This window comes from Chiloscyllium plagiosum, unplaced genomic scaffold (assembly GCF_037043375.1).
Source record: "Chiloscyllium plagiosum isolate Xiang-an unplaced genomic scaffold, Cpla_swu_hap1 HiC_scaffold_3, whole genome shotgun sequence".
In the NCBI taxonomy this organism is placed as follows: domain Eukaryota; kingdom Metazoa; phylum Chordata; class Chondrichthyes; order Orectolobiformes; family Hemiscylliidae; genus Chiloscyllium; species Chiloscyllium plagiosum.
The window spans coordinates 145,263,489-145,283,305 of NW_028270141.1; the positions used below are offsets into that span (position 1 = coordinate 145,263,489).

The window sequence follows — 19,817 nt, forward strand, 5'->3', positions numbered from 1 at the left end:
AGGGCTGTTCAAAATCATTGCTGTTTGTCAGAGTGGCCGAGTTGATGTTCCTTCAGTGTAACAGGGTCACAGTCCTAGAACTCCCTCCCTATAGCAGGTGGACTGCAGCAGCTCACCACCACCTTCTCAAGGGGCAACTAGGGACAGGCAGTAAATGCTGGTCATTAGCCAGAGACGCCCATGTCCTGTGAATTAATTAAACAAAAAAAGAGAGCACCAATTGAAGACCATTGGGAAAGAAGAATTAAGAAGTATCAGGGATAATACGAGGCATGAGGAAACACTGGAAACTTTCTCTGACTCACTCAATCAATTGAAGTAAGTGGAGACAATCACGTCAATCAACACTAACAGTTTCTCCATTGACTTTCTGTGCAGTAGGATCTCTGCTCCAGCCAAGTTCTGGTCAAGTATGTAAAAGGCGTTCAGAGCCCACATTGCACTGCTTTAAATTGGTCCATCTTAGTCTCCACGCAGGAGTCTGACACTTGATTAAAGTTAAGACTCTGTAAATGTCAGGCTTTATATGAAACAGTGGCTATATGGATAAGCACTGTTACTATTAAACTCAGTCATTGCCAAATACTGGCAGTGAGGCCAGTAATCAGTGCTAGCAACACTCAGCACTCTCAATGGAAAGACGTGCATTTCCATAGCAGCCTTCCTGACCTCAGACCATCCCAGTGCACTTAACACAAGATTTGCTGAAATCTGCTAGCTACTGCAATAGAGGAACAGCAGCAGAGGCAACTTCCGCACAGCAAGACCCTACAAGGACCACCCTTGTCCATTTCGACCATTGTCTAATTTAGCAATGCTGGTTGTTGCAGAAATACGTGGCCCCAGAATATTGAGGAAAACATCCCCTTCACTCTTTGTCAGATTAGTGTCTTGAAATCTTTTGCATTCACTCGAGAGAGCACAGACTCACAGGGATTTATGAGCAGAAACAAATCCTTTGGTCCAATTCATCCATGCTGACCAGATATCCTAAATTAATCTAGTCTCATTTTTCAGCACTTGGCCCATATCCTTCTAAACCCTTTCTATTCGTATGCTCATCCAGACGCCTTTTAAATGGTGACATTGTACCAGCCTCCACCATTTCCTCTGGCAGCTCATTCCATACACGCACCACCCTCTGCATGAAAACGCTGCCCCTGAAGTCCATTTTAACTCTTGCCCCTCTCACCTTAAACCTATGCCCTCTAGATTTGGATTCCCCTACCCTGGGGGAAAGACCTCGGCTATGCGCCCGATTCATGTTCCCCCATGATTTAATAAACCTCTATGAGGTCACCCCTTAGCTGAACATGTCCTTTTTAAGGCACCATGTGAAAAAGGCCATTTTAGTTCTAGGTCCCACTGTTTACACCACCTCAGTAATACAATGCAGGGTTAACCTCAAGAGGGATTCAAACCCATAGCCTACAGACTCAGAGGCAAGAGTAGTACACACTGATGCAGGTCTGAACAAGAGGACATCAGATTTCCACAGTGCCGTGAACCTGAGTCTAATTTCATCACCCAAACTACAAATCTTTAGTCAGGCCATGTTTGGTGAATTGTGTTCAGTTCAAGGCATCTTACTTTAGGAAGGATTTAACAGCCCTGGAGCGAGTGCACAAAGAGATTTACTAGAATGATAACAAGAACGAGGGATTTTAGATTCAGGGAAAGATGAGAGAAATTGGGTTTATTCGCCTTACAGCAGGTGATCTAACTGAGGTGTTCAAACTTATGAAAAGTTTTGGCTGGGTTAATAAGTACATTCTATTTCCATGCGTTGGTATGACAGTAATTACGGGTCACAACATGGGGATAGTCAGCAAGAGAGCTAGGAGTGAGATGAGGGGAAACTTTTTTACTAAGAGAGTTGTTCGCATCTGGAATGTACTGATGAAAGACTCCTGGCTGAAACGTCGATTTTCCTGCTCCTCGGATGCTGCCTGACCTGCTGTGCTTTTCCAGAACCGCTCTAATCTTGACTCTAATCTCCAGCATCTGCAGTCCTCACTTCCGCCCTTTGGACTGTGCTGCCTGGTAGAGGCAGATTCTATTGGAGGTTTCAAAGAGACCTGGATATGGCTTTAGACGGCTGAAGAGATAGGGTGAGGAGATTCGGACTCACTGGGTAGGTCATTCAGGAGTCAGAACAGACAGGATGGTTCAAATGGCCTCCTTCTGTCCTGTAAAGGTCTATGATCCTATTGTCCTCACCCCTCATCCATTACTTTCAATCTATTACTTTAGAATTGCTTGGGTTGTAATACGGCTGTGATAGGTCTGAAACTTCAAATGTTTGCAAAGCAGTAATTTTAAAATCTCTCCTTTGCTGCTTTAATTGAAATGAAGCTTTCTTGGACAAAATAGCCACTTTTCTTGTTTCCCTGTACAATGCACATGGCACAGCCCCAGTGGCCTAATGGATAAGGCACTGGCCTCCGGAGCCAGGGATTGTGGGTTCAAGTCCCACCTGGGGTGCTGTTGGTTACTGTTGGGAATTGAGTGCCAACTGCTTGCTGTCTCCTTATTTAAGGGGAGGCAATAGTTGTGACCTGGTGCCAGAAACTATGTGAATGGGATCTGGGACCGAATCTGCATAGCAGAGGGTTTGAGTTCATTTTTGAAAAAAATCTGGAAATAAGGATCGACTGATGACTGTGAAATCGTTGTTGATTGTCGAAAAATCTGCCTGGTTCACTATATGCCACGAAGGGAAGGAAATCTACTATCCCCAGTTGGTCTGACCTACATGTGGCTCCAGACCCACAGCTGCCTGGGTGACCTACAGCACTATCTGAATTGGCCCAGCAAGTTACTCAGCTGTTTCAATCGCCACCAAGTCTCCACAAAGAAATGAAACCAGAGGGATCACCTCGGCACCTGAAAAGACGACGGCAGAGCCAGCCCCTGTCGACCCTGCAAAGTCCTCCTCACTAACATCTGGAGGGATTAGTGCCAACATTGGGAGAGCTGTCTCACTGACTAACCAAGCAACAGCCTGACACAGTCACTCACGGAATCATACTGTCCAGACAATGACCCAGACACTACCATCACTGTTGCCCAGGTATGTCCTGGACATAAAAGCCAAGACAAATCTAACCCAAACAATTAGCGTCCCATGGAAGATGACATAAATGACCAGACAAATCGACCTGACAAAGGTCTCCTTCCCGAAACGTCGATTTTCCTGCTCCTCGGATGCTGCCTGACCTGCTGTGCTTTTCCAGCATCACTCTAATCTTGACTCTAATCTCCAACACCTGCAGTCCTCACTTCCGCCCTTTGGACTGTGCTGCCTGGTAGAGGCAGATTCTATTGGAGGTTTCAAAGAGAGCTGGATATATATATTTGAAAGGGATGGATTTAGAGGGATGCAGAGATAAGGCAAGGAGATTCCGACTCGCTGGGTAGGTCTTTCAGGAGTCAGAACAGATAGGATGGTTCAAATGGCCTCCCTCTGTCCTGTAAAGTTTTATGATTGTATTGTTCTCACCCCTCATCCAGTGACCATTACTTTCAATCTATTACTTTAGAATTGCTTGGGTTGTAATACGGCTGTGATAGGTCTGAAACTTCAAAATGTTTGCAATGATTTAAAAATCTCTCCATTGCTGCTGTAATTGAAATGAAGCTTTCTTGGACAAAATAACCACTTTTCCTGTTTCCCTGCATGCTCTATATGAAACAGCCCCAGTGGCCTAATGGATAAGGCATTGGCCTCCGGAGCCAGGGATTGTGGGTTCAAGTCCCACCTGGGGTGCTGTTGGTTACTGTTCTGATTTGGGCTCTGGTTCATGGCTGTCTCCTGCTCTATGGGGCAGCCCTAGCATGATCTGTGGACTGTTTAACTGGTGATTCTACAAATTGGACCTGGGTGGCACTTGTGAGAGGGCACATGGTGGAATTTGAATTCAGTTTTTAATAAATCCGGAAATAAGAATCAACTGATGACTGCGAAATCATTGTTAATTGTTGAAAGATTTAGCCTGATTCACTATATGCCACGAAGGGAAGGAAATCTACTATCCCCAGCTGTTCTAGCCTACATGTGACTCCAGACCCACAGCTGCCTGGGTGACAGCACTGTCTGAATTGGTTCAGCTGGTTACTCAGCTGGTTCAATCGCCACCAAGTCTCCACAAAGAAATGAAACCAGAGGGATCACAACAGCAGAGCCAGCCCCTGTCGACCCTGCAAAGTCCTCCTCACTAACATCTGGAGGGATTAGTGCCAACATTGGGAGAGCTGTCTCACTGACTAACCAAGCAACAGCCTGGCACAGTCACTCACGGAATCATACTGTCCAGACAATGACCCAGACATCACCATCACTGTTGCCCAGGTATGTCCTGGACATAAAGGGCAAGACAAATCTAACCTGAACAATTAGCGCCCCATGGAAGATGACATAATTGATCAGAAAAGTCGACCTGATGAAGGGCTTCTGCCCGAAACGTCGATTTTCCTGCTCCTCGGATGCTGCCTGACCTGCTGTGCTTTTCCAGCATCACTCTAATCTTGACTCTAATCTCCAGCACCTGCAGTCCTCACTTCCGCCCTTTGGACTGTGCTGCCTGGTAGAGGCAGATTCTGTTGGAGGTTTCAAAGAGAGCTGGATATATATATTTGAAAGGGATGGATTTAGAGGGCTGCAGAGATAAGGCGAGGAGATTCCGACTCGCTGGGTAGGTCATTCAGGAGTCAGAACAGACAGGATGGTTCAAATGGCCTCCCTCTGTCCTGTAAAGGTCTATGATTGTATTGTCCTCACCCCTCATCCAGTGACCATTACTTTCAATCTATTACTTTAGAATTGCTTGGGTTGTATTACGGCTGTGATAGGTTGAAACTTCAAAATGTTTGCAATGCAATGATTTAAAAGTCTCTCCATTGTTGCCTTAATTGAAATGAAGCTTTCTTTGGACAAAATATCAAATTTCTTGTCTCGCTGTACTCTTGCTCCAGCACAGTCCCAGTGGCCTAATGGATAAGGCATTGGCCTCCGGAGCCAGGGATTGTGGGTTCAAGCCCCTCCTGGGGTACTGTAGGTTAACATTGGTTGTTGAGCATCTACTGACTGCGCTGTCCTCTTTAGGAGGAGTTAGTGGCATAATCTGCCAGGCAGATGGTGGAGTTCGATTTCAGCTTTTTAAAAAGAATTGACTGATGACTGCGAAATCGTTGTTTGTCGAAAGACCAGCTTGATTCAGTAAATGCCATTAAGGGAAGGAAATCTACCATCCCCAGCTGGTCTGGCCTACTTGTGACTCCTGACCCACAGCTGCCATCTGAATTGTATGTCCTGGACATAAAGGCAAGACAAACCTAACCCGAACAATTAGCTCCCCGTGGAAGATGACATAATTGACCAGACAGGTCGACCTGATGAAGGGCTTTTTCCCGAAACGTCGATTCTCCAACTCCTCGGATGCTGCCTGACCTGCTGTGCTTTTCCAGCACCACTCTAATCTTGACTCTAATCTCCAGCACCTGCAGTCCTCACTTCCGCCCTTTGGACTGTGCTGCCTGGTAGAGGCAGATTCTATTGGAGGTTTCAAAGAGAGCTGGATATATATATTTGAAAGGGATGGATTTAGAGGGATGCAGAGATAAGGCGAGGAGATTCCGACTCGCTGAGTAGGTCATTCAGGAGTCAGAACAGACAGGATGGTTCAAATGGCCTCCCTCTGTCCTGTAAAGTTTTATGATTGTATTGTCCTCACCCCTCATCCAGTGACCGTTACTTTCAATCTATTACTTTAGAATTGCTTGGGTTGTATTACGGCTGTGATAGGTTGAAACTTCAAAATGTTTGCAATGCAATGATTTAAAAGTCTCTCCATTGCTGCTTTAATTGAAATGAAGCTTTCTTTGGACAAAATATCAAATTTCTTGTTTCGGTGTACTCATACCCCAGCACAGCCCCAGTGGCCTAATGGATAAGGCATTGGCCTCCGGAGCCAGGGATTGTGGGTTCAAGTCCCACCTGGGGTGCTGTTGGTTACTGCTCTGATTTGGGCACTGGTTCATGGTTGTCTCCTGCTCTATGGGGCAGCCCTAGCATGATCTGTGGACTGTTTAACTGGTGATTCTACAAATTGGACCTGGGTGCCAATTGTGAGAGGGCACATGGTGGAATTTGAATTCAGGTTTTAATAAATCCGGAAATAAGAATCAGCTGATGACTGCGAAATCGTTGTTAATTGTTGAAAGATTTAGCCTGATTCACTATATGCCATGAAGGGAAGGAAATCTACTATCCCCAGCTGTTCTAGCCTACATGTGACTCCAGACCCACAGCTGCCTGGGTGACCTACAGCGCTGTCTGAATTGGTTCAGCTGGTTACTCAGCTGTTTCAATCGCCACCAAGTCTCCACAAAGAAATGAAACCAGAGGGATCACCTCGGCACCTGAAAAAACAATGTCAGAAACAGCCCCTGTCGCCCCTACAAAGTCCTCCTCACTAACATCTGGAGGGATTAGTGCCAACATTGGGAGAGCTGTCTCACTGACTAACCAAGCAACAGCCTGACACAGTCACTCACGGAATCATACTGTCCAGACAATGACCCAGACACCACCATCACTGTTGCCCAGGTATGTCCTGGACATAAAGGGCAAGACAAATCTAACCTGAACAATTAGCACCCCATGGAAGATGACATAATTGATCAGAAAAGTCGACCTGATGAAGGGCTTTTTCCCTAAACATTGATTTTCCTGCTCCTCGGATGCTGCCTGACCTGCTGTGCTTTCTAGCACCACTCTAATCTTAACTCTAATCTCCAGCTTCAAAGTTTGGGAAAAGATTTGTAGCTCGGGTGATCGTTGTTGTGGTTCTGTTCGCCGAGCTGGAAATTTTTGTTGCAAACGTTTCGTCCCCTGTCTAGGTGACATCCTCAGTGCTTGGGAACCTCCTGTGAAGCGCTTCTGTGGTGTTTCCTCCGGCATTTATAGTGGCCTGTCCCTGCCGCTTCCGGTTGTCAGTTTCAGCTGTCCGCTGTAGTGGCCGGTATATTGGGTCCAGGTCGATGTGTTTGTTGATGGAGCTTGTGGATGAGTGCCATGCTTCTAGGAATTCCCTGGCTGTTCTTTGTTTGGCTTGCCCTATAATGGTAGTGTTGTCCCAGTCGAATTCATGTTGCTCATCGTCTGCGTGTGTGGCTACTAAGGATAGCTGGTCGTCTCGTTTCGTGGCTAGTTGATGTTCATAGATGCGGATCGTTAGCTGTCTTCCTGTTTGTCCTATATCGTGTTTTGTGCAGTCCTTGCATGGGATTTTGTACACTACATTAGTTTTGCTCATGCTGGGTATCAGGTCCTTCGTTTTGGTGAGTTGTTGTCTGAGGGTGGCTGTTGGTTTGTGTGCTGTTATAAGTCCTAGTGGTCGCAGTACTCTGGCTGTCAGTTCTGAAATGCTCCTGATGTAGTCCAGATTCTATGGACTACCTAAAGTGCACAAACCAGACATCCCACTCAGACCCATAGTATCACTATCAGGGACACCATCACACAAACTGGCTAAAGAACTACAGCAGAAACTGAAACACCTGATCAGCGGATCCAGACACTCTATACAATCAACACAGGAATTCTTGGACATCATCAGAAATATACACATAGACAAGGAAGAAACTATGGTCTCATTCGACGTAACGGCACTGTTCACCTCTATCGACAAAACCCTAGCCAGAGAAACAATAGCCAACCTGCTGGACATACAGAACAGACAACAGGACGTGGAACCTATCAACAAAGACGGCATACTTAAACTACTGGACTTGTGCCTCACAACACACTTCACATCCAACAACCAAATATACGAACAAATCAACGGAACACCCATGGGCTCACCGATCTCTGGACTCATAGCAGAAGCAGTAATGCAAAGGTTAGAACAAACAGTCTTACCACAAATTCAACCCAAACTCTGGGTCAGATATGTTGATGACACCTTTGTAATCATTAAAAACACAGAAATAGAGAAAACACACCGGATCATCAACGCCATACTCACAGGAATCCGATTCACGAGAGAGGAAGAAAAGGACAACCAACTCCCAATCCTAGACGTGATGGTACAGAGAACACCAAACGGAGAATTCACCACAAAGGTATACAGGAAAGCCACACACACAGACCAAGTCCTAAACTATGAAAGCAACCACCCCAACACACACAAAAGAAGTTGCATCAAGACACTATTCAAAAGGGCCACAACACACTGCAGCACACCAGAACTGCAAAAAGAGGAAGAGGAACACCTCTGCAATGGATTCGCCAAAAACGGATACCCGCGCAATTTCATCAACAGATGCCGAAGAGAAAGACAATGGAACGAGGACATGCCGCAACCCAAAGGACTAGCCACACTACCATACGTCAGGAGCATTTCAGAACTGACAGCCAGACTACTGCGACCACTAGGACTTATAACAGCACACAAACCAACAGCCACGCTCAGACAACAACTCACCAGAACGAAGGACCTGATACCCAGCATGAGCAAAACTAATGTAGTGTACAAAATCCCATGCAAGGACTGCACAAAACACGATATAGGACAAACAGGAAGACAGCTAACGATCCGCATCCATGAACATCATCTAGCCACGAAACGAGACGACCAGCTATCCTTAGTAGCCACACACGCAGACGATGAGCAACATGAATTCGACTGGGACAACATTACCATTATAGGGCAAGCCAAACAAAGAACAGCCAGGGAATTCCTAGAAGCATGGCACTCATCCACAAGCTCCATCAACAAACACATCGACCTGGACCCAATATACTGGCCACTACAGCGGACAGCTGAAACTGAAAACCGGAAGCGGCAGGGACAGGCCACTATAAATGCCGAAGGAAACACTACAGAAGCGCTTCACAGGAGGCTCCCAAACACTGAGGATGTCACCTAGACAGGGGACGAAACGTTTGCAACGAAAATTTCTAGCTCGGCGAACAGAAACCATCTATTCTCCAGCATCTGCAGTCTACACTTCCGCCCTTTGGACTGTGCTGCCTAGTAGAGACAGATTCCATTGGAGGTCTCAAAAGGGAGCTGGATATATATTTGAAAGGGATGGATAGTTGGGGATGCAGAGATAGGGCGAGGAGATTCGGACTCGCTGGGTAGGTCATTCAGGAGTCAAACAGACAGGACGGTTCAAATGGCCTCTGTGGCCATGGTGGTTCTGTCCTGTAAAGTTCTATGATTCTATTGTCTGCATCCCTCATCGAGTGACCCGTATTTTCAATCTATTACTTTAGAATCGCTTGGGTTGTAATATTGCCGTGATAGGTCTGAAACTTTGAAATGTTTGCAACGCTGTAGGTTACTGTTCGGCATTGAGCACCTGCGCACGGCTGTCTCCCTCTTTAAGGGGAGACCATAGCATAATCTGTTGCCTATTTATCCAGAAACTCAACGAATTGGACCTGGCTTCCAATCCTGACAGGGAACATGGTGGAATTTGAATTCAGTTTTTAAAAAATCTGGAAATAAGGATCAACTGATGACTGCGAAATCGTTGTTGATTGTTGAATAATCTGCCTGGTTCACTATATGCCACCAAGGGAAGGAAATCTACTATCCCCAGTTGATCTGACCTACATGTGGCTCCAGACCCACAGCTGCCTGGGTGACCTACAGCGCTGTTTGAATTGGCCCAGCAAGTTACTCAGCTGGTTCAATCGCCACCAAGTCTCCACAAAGAAATGAAACCAGAGGGATCACCTCGGCACCTGAAAAGACGACAGCAGAGCCAGCCCCTGTCGCCCCGGCAAAGTCCTCCTCACTAACATCTGGAGGGGCTAATGCCAACATTGGGAGAGCTTCTCACTGACTAACCAAGCAACAGCCTGACACAATCACTCACGGAATCATACTGTCCAGACAATGACCCAGACATCACCATCACTGTTGCCCAGGTATGTCCTGGATATAAAAGCCAAGACAAATCTAACCCGAACAATTAGGGCCCACGGAAGATGACATAATTGACCAGACAAATCAACCTGATGAAGGGCTTCTGCCCGAAACGTCAATTTTCACGCTCCTCGGATGCTGCCTGACCTGCTGTGCTTTTCCAGCACCACTCTAATCTTGACTCTAATCTCCAGCACCTGCAGTCCTCACTTCCGCCCTTTGGACTGTGCTGCCTGGTAGAGGCAGATTCTATTGGAGGTTTCAAAGAGACCTGGATATATATATTTGAAAGGGATGGATTTAGAGGGCAGCAGAGATAAGGCGAGGAGATTCGGACTCGCTGAGTAGGTCATTCAGAAGTCAGAACAGACAGGATGGTTCAAATGGCCTCCCTCTGTCCTGTAAAGTTTTATGATTCTATTGTCCTCACCCCTCATCCAGTGACCGTTACTTTCAATCTATTACTTTAGAATTGCCTGGGTTGTATTACAGCTGTGATAGGTCTGAAACTTCAAATGTTTGCAATGCAATGATTTAAAAGTCTCTCCATTGCTGCTTTAATTGAAATGAAGCTTTCTTTGGACAAAATATCAAATTTCTTGTTTCACTGTACTCATGCCCCAACACAGCCCCAGTGGCCTAATGGATAAGGCATTGGCCTCCGGAGCCAGGGATTGTGGGTTCAAGTCCCACCTGGGGTGCTGTAGGTTACTGTTCTGATTTGGGCACTGGTTCCTAGCTGTCTCCTGCTCTATGGGGCAGCCCTAGCATGATCTGTGGGCTGTTTAACTGGTGATTCTACAAATTGGACCTGGGGGGCACATGGTGGAATTTGAATTCAGTTTTTAAAAAATCTGGAAATAAGAATCGATTGATGACTGTGAAATCGTTGTTGATTGTTGAAAAATCTGCCTGGTTCACTATATGCCAGGAGAAAGTGAGGTCTGCAGATGCTGGAGATCGGAGCTGAAAATGTGTTGCTGGAAGAGCGCAGCAGGTCAGGCAGCATCCAGGGAACAGGAGAATCGATGTTTCGGGCATGAAATCCTGAAGAAGGGCTTATGCCCGAAACGTCGATTCTCCTGTTCCCTGGATGCTGCCTGACCTGCTGCGCTTTTCCAGCAACACATTTTCAGCTCACTATATGCTACTAAGGGATGGAAATCTACCATCCCCATTTGGTCTGACCTACATGTGACTCCAGACCCACAGCTGCCTGGGTGACCTACAGCGCTGTCTGAATTGGTCCAGCAAGTTACTCAGCTGGTTCAATCGCCACCAAGTCTCCACAAAGAAATGAAACCAGAGGGATCACCTCGGCACCTGAAAAGACAATGTCAGAACCAGCCCCTGTCGACCCTGCAAAGTCCTCCTCACTAACATCTGGAGGGATTAGTGCCAACATTGGGAGAGCTGTCTCACTGACTAACCAAGCAACAGCCTGACACAGTCACTCACGGAATCCTACTGTCCAGACAGTGACCCAGACATCACCATCACTGTTGCTCAGGTATGTCCTGGACATAAAAGCCAAGACAAATCTAACCCGAACAATTAGCGCCCCACGGAAGATGATATAATTGACCAGACAAATCAACCTGATGAAGGGCTTCTGCCCGAAACGTCGATTTTCCTGCTCCTCAGATGCTGCCTGACCTGCTGTGCTTTTCCAGCACCACTCTAATCTTGACTCTAATCTCCAGCACCTGCAGTCCTCACTTCCGCCCTTTGGACTGTGCTGCCTGGTAGAGGCAGATTCTATTGGAGGTTTCAAAGAGACCTGGATATATATATTTGAAAGGGATGGATATTTGGGGATGCAGAGATAAGGCGAGGAGATTCCGACTCGCTGGGTAGGTCATTCAGGAGTCAGAACAGATAGGATGGTTCAAATGGCCTCCCTCTGTCCTGTAAAGGTCTATGATTGTATTGTCCTCACCCCTCATCCAGTGACCATTACTTTCAATCTATTACTTTAGAATTGCTTGGGTTGTATTACGGCTGTGATAGGTTGAAACTTCAAAATGTTTGCAATGCAATGATTTAAAAATCTCTCCATTGTTGCTTTAATTGAAATGAAGCTTTCTTTGGACAAAATATCAAATTTCTTGTCTCGCTGTACTCATGCTCCAGCACAGCCCCAGTGGCCTAATGGATAAGGCATTGGCCTCCGGAGCCAGGGATTGTGGGTTCAAGTCCCACCTGGGGTACTGTAGGTTAACATTGGTTGTTGAGCATCTACTGACTGCGCTGTCCTCTTTAGGAGGCGTTAGTGGCATAATCTGCCAGGCAGATGGTGGAGTTCAATTTCAGCTTTTAAAAAAGAATCGACTGATGACTGCGAAATCGTTGTTTGTCGAAAGACCAGCTTGATTCAGTAAATGCCATTAAGGGAAGGAAATCTACCATCCCCAGCTGGTCTGGCCTACTTGTGACTCCTGACCCACAGCTGCCATCTGAATTGTATGTCCTGGACATCAAGGCAAGACAAATCTAACCCGAGCAATTAGCTCCCCATGGAAGATGACATAATTGACCAGACAAATCAACCTGATGAAGGGCTTTTTCCCGAAACGTCGATTCTCCAGCTCCTCGGATGCTGCCTGACCTGCTGTACTTTTCCAGCACCGCTCTAATCTTGACTCTAATCTCCAGCACCTGCAGTCCTCACTTCCGCCCTTTGGACTGTGCTGCCTGGTAGAGGCAGATTCTATTGGAGGTTTCAAAGAGACCTGGATATATATATTTGAAAGGGATGGATATTTGGGGATGCAGAGATAAGGCGAGGAGATTCCGACTCGCTGAGTAGGTCATTCAGGAGTCAAACAGACAGGATGGTTCAAATGGCCTCCCTCTGTCCTGTAAAGTTTTATGATTGTATTGTCCTCACCCCTCATCCAGTGACCGTTACATTCAATCTATTACTTTAGAATTGCTTGGGTTGTATTACAGCTGTGATAAGTCTGAAGCTTCAATCTCCCCATTGCTGCTCTAATTGAAATGAAGCTTTTCTTTACAAAATAACCATATTTCATGATTCCCTGTATTCAGCTCAACGTGTGAACCCAGTGGTGTAATGGGTAAGACACTGGCTTTCCTTCCCCCCCCCCAAGAGTTTGTGGGTTCAGGTTCCACCTTGGGGTGTTGTAGGTTACTGTTGGGAATCTAGTGTCTACGGATTGCTATCTTCTTCTCAGATGAGAGACCATAGCATAATCTGCTGACTGCTTATCCAGAAACTCAGTGAGTGGGACCTGGGTTCCAATCCCGACAGGGCAGATGCTGAATTTGTTCAGCTTTTAAAAAAATCTGGAATTAAGAATCGACTGATGACTGCGAAATCGTTGTTGATTGTCAAGAAAACTGCATGGTTGACTAAATGCCACTAAGGGAAGGAAATCTACTGTGCCCAGCTGGTCTGGCCTACATGTGGCTCCAGACCCACAGCTGCCTGGGTGACCTACAGCGCTGTCTGAATTGGCCCAGCAAGTTACTCAGCTGGTTCAATCGCCACCAAGTCTCCACAAAGAAATGAAACCAGAGGGATCACCTCGGCACCTGAAAAGACAATGTCAGAACCAGCCCCTGTCGACGCTGCAAAGTCCTTCTCACTAACATCTGGAGGGATTAGTGCCAACATTGGGAGAACTGTCTCACTGACTAACCAAGCAACAGCCTGACACAGTCACTCACGGAATCATACTGTCCAGACAATGACCCAGACATCACCATCACTGTTGCTCAGGTATGTCCCGGACATAAAAGGCAACACAAGTCTAACCTGAACAATTAGCGCCCCATGGACGATGACATAATTGACCAGACAAATCAACGTTTCGGACAAAAGCCCGTCATCTTCCTGATTTTCCTGCTCCTCGGATGCTGTCTGACCTGCTGTGGTTTTCCAGCACCACACTCTCGACTCTGATCTCCAGCATCTGCAGTCCTCACTTTCACCTAATTGACCAGACTCTCAGCTGGACTCACCGTATAAACACAATGGCTACAAGAGCAGATCAGAGGCTAGGAATACTGTGGTGAGTAACTCACCTCTTGACTCCCCAAAGTCTATCCACTATCTATAAAGCACAAGGCAGGAGTGTGAGGGAATACTCCCCACTTTCCCTGGATGGTGCAGCTCCAACAACACTCAAGAAGCTCAACACCATCCAGGACAAAGCAGCCCGCTTGATTAACACCACACCCACAAGCATCATCTCCCTCCACCAATGATGCTCAGTAGCAGCAGTATGTACTATCTAAAAGATGCACTGCAGAAATTCACCAAAGATCCTTAGACAGCACCTTCTAAACCATGACCACTTCCATCTAGAAGATCAAGGGCAGCAGATATTGGGAACACCACCACTTTCTCAAGGGGCAACATGGGATAAGCAATAAATGCTTACCATCCAGTGACACCCACATCCCCATAAATAAACTGTAAAAATTCCCTCCCTTTATCAATGTTGTAAAGTATCAACAGTGTGTACAATACGCTGTACAAAGACGTATGACAAGAACTGTCCTTCAAGAGCACCTATCAAATCCACCATTTCTATCACCAAGAGGGAGAAAGGCTGGATGTCCTTAGGAGCATTAACCCTCGAGGTCGTGCATCATTCTGACTTGGAATAATATCATCATTCCTTCAGTTCTGGTCTCCCTGCTATCGGAAGGATGCAGTGAAATGTGAAAGGATGCAGAAAAGGATGTTGCTGAGTTTAGAGGGTTTGAGCTACAGGGAGAGGCTGATAGGCTTGGGCTGTTTTTCCCTGGAGCGTTGGAGACTGATGGGTGACCTTATAGAGATTTATAATATTATGAGGAGGCATGTATAGGGTGAATAGGGGAGTCCAAAACTAGACGGCGTAGGTTTAAGGTGAGTGGGGTAAGATTTAAAAGGGACCTGAGGGGCAACTTTTTCACGCAGAGGGTGGTGTGTGTATGGAACGAGCTGCCAGAGGATGTGGTGGAGGCTGGTACATTTACAGCATTTAAAAGGCATCTGGATGGGTTTAGAGTGATATGGGCCAAGTGCTGGCAAATGGGACTGGATTAATTTAGGATATTTGGTCGGCATGGACGAGTTGGACCGAAGTGTCTGTTTCCATGCATCAATCACCAGAGGGTTTGCGGTCGTGAGAGGAAGGGATGGGTGGAGGACCCCGAGAATGGGGGGGATGCTTGACTCTGATGGGGTTCCTTGCTTTAGCAACATTATGTTCAGAGAAGTCAAACATGACAGAGCTCCGCACCGAATGAGTACCCCGTGACCTTCTCCTAACACAGGAAGAGCACACACGCTGGCATCAACGTGAGATCTGTGATGCCGCAGCTGGTGAATAGCCCACCACAATACACTGCCGAGCTTCCACGTGTGTGGAACTGCTGATTGGATGGAAGTCCGAGTGGAGAGAAAATAAAATCACATCGTGATTGATAATCATCCTCATAAATGTCTCGTGACCCCACAGGAGATCAGCAATTGGCAAAGTTTAATTAGCTGTGTTTTTCAAAAAAATTTATTTTAGCTGGAAGCAGCTGTTACACATCACTTGGGCTATACCCAGGACTACAGCTTGCAAATTGCATCTGCTGCTTGATATTGTGTTGCATTGTGATAGATTTTAACGCCACACTGCCTGTCTTCTCCCTTTCCTGCTGCAATGTCCCCCACAGTGGCCTGGAAACAAATGGCTTCCAAGATGGCACCTGGACAATATGGCGCCATGGCAACTACTCCCAAAATGGTGCCCAAGTGTCAATACTGGCCTGTAACCTGCCCCTTGAGAGGATACAGGCTGAAGATGATCCCAGGTATCAGGAATCTAAGCTATGAACAAAGGTTAAAGATGTTGCTCCCCTCTCACTCCCATGATGACCTCTCCTGGTCAGAACACTACTCAATCTGCTCCTGTCCATCCTCCTCCCCAGACTTTGTGTCATCCTTTTTTTTATCTTTCCGATAACATTGTTGGTCAGTGAAGGAATCTGGTTCTTGAAGTGAGATAAGAACAAACTGGCTCATTGATTGTTTCCTTCCCTTGTAATTTGGAAACTTGCTGAGTTGACCTTTTCAACAGGAACAGTTTCCTCAATGTCACAGTGTCAGGTTAAACCTCTTTTTCTCCAGTCTCCACGTTCGTGTCAGGGCGAGAAAGGGAGAGTTAATTACTTTGTGTCCCTTTAATTGATTTGCCCTCAGGATGGGGGCAGGTTCGGAGGGGGGTAGGAATGGGGATGGAGCCATTCTTCAATAAACCTTGCCCTTTTTTATGCCCATCTCTGGTTGCCCTGAAATGTAGTGAACAAAGTTAAAACTCACACAATACCAGGTTATAGTCCAACAGGTTTATTTGGAAGCACCAGCTTTCAGAGCGCCCGTCCTTCGTCAGGTAACTACTGGGGCAGGATCATAGGACACAGAATTTATAGCAAAAGATTAAAGTGTCATACACTGATGCGATGTATTGGACAAACCAGTTTTGTGATACTTTGATCTTTTACAAGTGTCCTATGATCCTGCCCCACTGACAAAGGAGCAGTGCTCCGAAAGTTAGTGCTTTCAAATAAACCTGTTGGACTATAACCTGGTGTTGTGTGAGTTTGAATTTTATCCACTCCAGTCCAACACTGGCAGCTCCATACCATGTGCTGAAATATGGTGGCAGTGGGCATTCTTCTTAAGCCTCGGGCATAGCAGTTTTGAGATGACTGAGTGGTTTAGTTCAGGGAACAATCGCGAGTGTGGATGGATGTCACAGTTTGGCCAAAATGCAAGGACTGTGGTCTTTGCATTGGGTTTTAAGAGTCACACAATGCGAGGGCACAGAGAAACATCTCTCGGCCAATCGAGTCTGTGACAATCAAAGACAACAACAGGACCACTCTATTCCCACTTTCCAACGCTTGGCATCACAATTGCACATCTAAGTCCACCTTCAAACCTCTGAAGGTTTCTGCCAGATTCACACATCCCCCGGGTGAAAATAGTTAACATCACATTCCCCTCCAAACCTCCTGCCCCTTGCCATGAATCTATGCAGCTGCTCAAGAAGGCAGCTCAGCATCACCTTCTCAAGGGCAACTAGGGATGGGCAATAAATGCTGGGCCCAGCCACTGACACCCACGTCCCTTGAAGGAATGAAAAAAAACACTCTCAATTAATCACGATACCAAGGGGAACAGTTAATTCCTGCTTAACCCTAACCCTAAATCTAACCCTAACCTAACCCTAATCCTAACCCTTCATCATTTTGTACACCTCAATCATACCCTTTGTCAATCTACTCTGCTCTAACCCCAGTCTGTCCGGTCTCTCTTCAGAACTGAAACTCTCCAGCCCAGACAACATGCTGGTAAACCTCCTCTGCACCTTCTCCAGTGTTATCACATTCCTCCTGTAATATGGACACTGAAAATAATTCTGCGAGGTAAAAACAATGACTGCAGATGCTGGAAACCAGATTCTGGATCAGTGGTGCTGGAAGAGCACAGCAGTTCAGGCAGCATCCGACAAGCAGCAAAATCGACGTTTCGGGCAAAAGCCCTTCATCAGGAATAAAGGCAGAGAGCCTAAAGCGTGGAGAGATAAGCTAGAGGAGGGTGGGGGTGGGGAGAGAGTAGCCTGAATTGCTGTGCTCTTCCAGCACCACTGATCCAGAAACTGAAAATAATTCTGCCTATTCACAATCTCCTTGTATTGAATTATGTTTATTGAACCTAGGATAGGTTACAATGCAGTTTGGCTGGTTATGTCTGTAATGGTTCTCTCTAACAATCTAAGATATAATGGTGAAACGGTGGCTCAGTGGTTATCACTGCCTCCTCAAAGCACCAGGGATCCGGGTTCAATTCCAGCCTTGAGCGACTGTCAGTGTGGGGTTTGCACATTCTCCCCGTGTCTGCATGGTTAGGTGCATGGGGAAATGTAGGAATTGGATACGGAGTTAGGTCTGTGTAGGATGCTGTTTGGAGGGTTGGTGCAGACTCGATGGGCTGAATGGCCTACTCCCACACTTTGGGGATCCTATGACCCTGTTCCAATGTGACTAATTCTAGCCTTGGCTCTGGATAATGAATTGGCACACAATATCGGGTACTGCTCCACCACTGAGGAACACTTCACTCTCTCTGTAATATGTGTTACATACATATCGTCACAATGTCCCAAACCCCTGTGACCTATGGGCTTGGGTCTGTTTCAGGTGGTCAGTCTGGATGATACCCTCGGTTTGTGTTTGCGATGTTTGACCAGTCCACCCTGTGTAGAAAAACCCAGCACCAACCCCCCACATATTATGCAAAGCTGTCTTCTTTGAGCTCTCTCTTTAGACACGTTCCCGAGCCTCCCTGTCTTATCTATAAGCCAGTGCCTAGAATGGGGGGTATCTGATGGTGGGTTGTCTTCAACCTGCTCAAAACTGGCTTTGTTCACCAGGACTATGCAGCATTCACTGTGATTTTCTGTAACCTGGGGCAGTGAGAGGGGTATTGACTCATAGAACATAGAACATAGAAGAATACAGCGCAGTAGAGGCCCTTCGGCCCTCGATGTTGCGCTGATCCAAGCCCACCTAACCTACACTCGCCCACTATCCTCCATATGCCTATCCAATGCCCGCTAAATGCCCATAATGAGGGAGAGTCCACCACTGCTACTGGCAGGGCATTCCATGAACTCACAACTCGCTGAGTAAAGAACCTACCCCTAACATCTGTCCTATACCTACCCCCCCTTAATTTAAAGCTATGCCCCCTTGTAATAGCTGACTCCATACGTGGAAAAAGATTCTCACTGTCGACCCTATCTAAACCCCTAATCATCTTGTACACCTCTATCAAGTCACCCCTAAACCTTCTTTTCTCCAATGAAAACAACCCCAAGTGCCTCAGCCTTTCCTCATACGATCTTTCTACCATACCAGGCAACATCCTGGTAAACCTCCTCTGCACCCGTTCCCGTGCCTCCACATCCTTCCTATAGTATGGCGACCAAAACTGCACACAATACTCCAGATGCAGCCGCACCAGAGTCTTATACAACTGCATCATGACCTCAGGACTCCGGAACTCAATTCCTCTACCAATAAAAGCCAGTACGCCATATGCCTTCTTCACCGCACTATTTACCTGGGTGGCAACTTTCAAAGATCTGTGTACATGGACACCAAGATCCCTCTGCTCATCCACACTACCAAGTATCCGTCCATTAGCCCAGTACCCCATCTTTTTGTTACTCTTACCAAAGTGGATCACCTCACACTTACCCACATTGAACTCCATTTGCCACCTTTCTGCCCAGCTCTGCAGCTTATCTATATCCGGCTGTAACCTGCCACGTCCTTCCTCACTGTCTACAACTCCTCCGACTTTCGTATCATCCGCAAACTTGCTCACCCAACCTTCTAACCCCTCCTCCAGGTCATTTATAAAAATGACAAACAGCAATGGTCCCAAAACAGATCCTTGCGGAACACCGCTAGTGACGGCACTCCAAGATGAACCTTTGCCATCAACTACTACCCTCTGTCTTCTTCCAGCCAGCCAACTCCTAATCCAAACCTCCAACTCACCCTCAATGCCATACCTCCGTATTTTTTGCAGTAGTCTACCATGGGGAACCTTATCAAACGCCTTACTAAAATCCATATATACCACATCTACTGCTTTCCCCTCGTCCATCTCCTTAGTCACCTTCTCAAAGAATTCAATAAGGTTTGTGAGGCACGACCTGCCCTTCAGAAAACCATGCTGACTATCCATGATCACATTATTCCTATCCAGATGTTCATAAATCCTATCCCTTACAATTCTCTCTAAGATTTTGCCCACAACAGAAGTGAGACTCACCGGCCTATAGTTACTAGGGT

General features: G+C 46.5%; 6 non-coding genes across 6 annotated transcripts; all 6 read left to right on the forward strand.

The window, feature by feature from the left end:
* The first annotated feature begins 2,411 nt into the window (after positions 1-2,411).
* trnar-ccg (transfer RNA arginine (anticodon CCG)) lies at positions 2,412-2,484 on the forward strand. The gene has a single exon. It is a non-coding gene; the product is annotated as a tRNA-Arg (tRNA).
* A 1,212-nt stretch (positions 2,485-3,696) lies between these two features.
* Positions 3,697-3,769, forward strand: trnar-ccg (transfer RNA arginine (anticodon CCG)). The gene has a single exon. It is a non-coding gene; the product is annotated as a tRNA-Arg (tRNA).
* Positions 3,770-4,978: 1,209 nt separating this feature from the next.
* On the forward strand, positions 4,979-5,051 carry trnar-ccg (transfer RNA arginine (anticodon CCG)). Its single transcript has one exon. It is a non-coding gene; the product is annotated as a tRNA-Arg (tRNA).
* An 879-nt stretch (positions 5,052-5,930) lies between these two features.
* Positions 5,931-6,003, forward strand: trnar-ccg (transfer RNA arginine (anticodon CCG)). Its single transcript has one exon. It is a non-coding gene; the product is annotated as a tRNA-Arg (tRNA).
* A 4,566-nt stretch (positions 6,004-10,569) lies between these two features.
* trnaq-cug (transfer RNA glutamine (anticodon CUG)) lies at positions 10,570-10,642 on the forward strand. The gene has a single exon. It is a non-coding gene; the product is annotated as a tRNA-Arg (tRNA).
* A 1,436-nt stretch (positions 10,643-12,078) lies between these two features.
* On the forward strand, positions 12,079-12,151 carry trnar-ccg (transfer RNA arginine (anticodon CCG)). Its single transcript has one exon. It is a non-coding gene; the product is annotated as a tRNA-Arg (tRNA).
* The last annotated feature ends 7,666 nt before the right edge of the window (positions 12,152-19,817 follow it).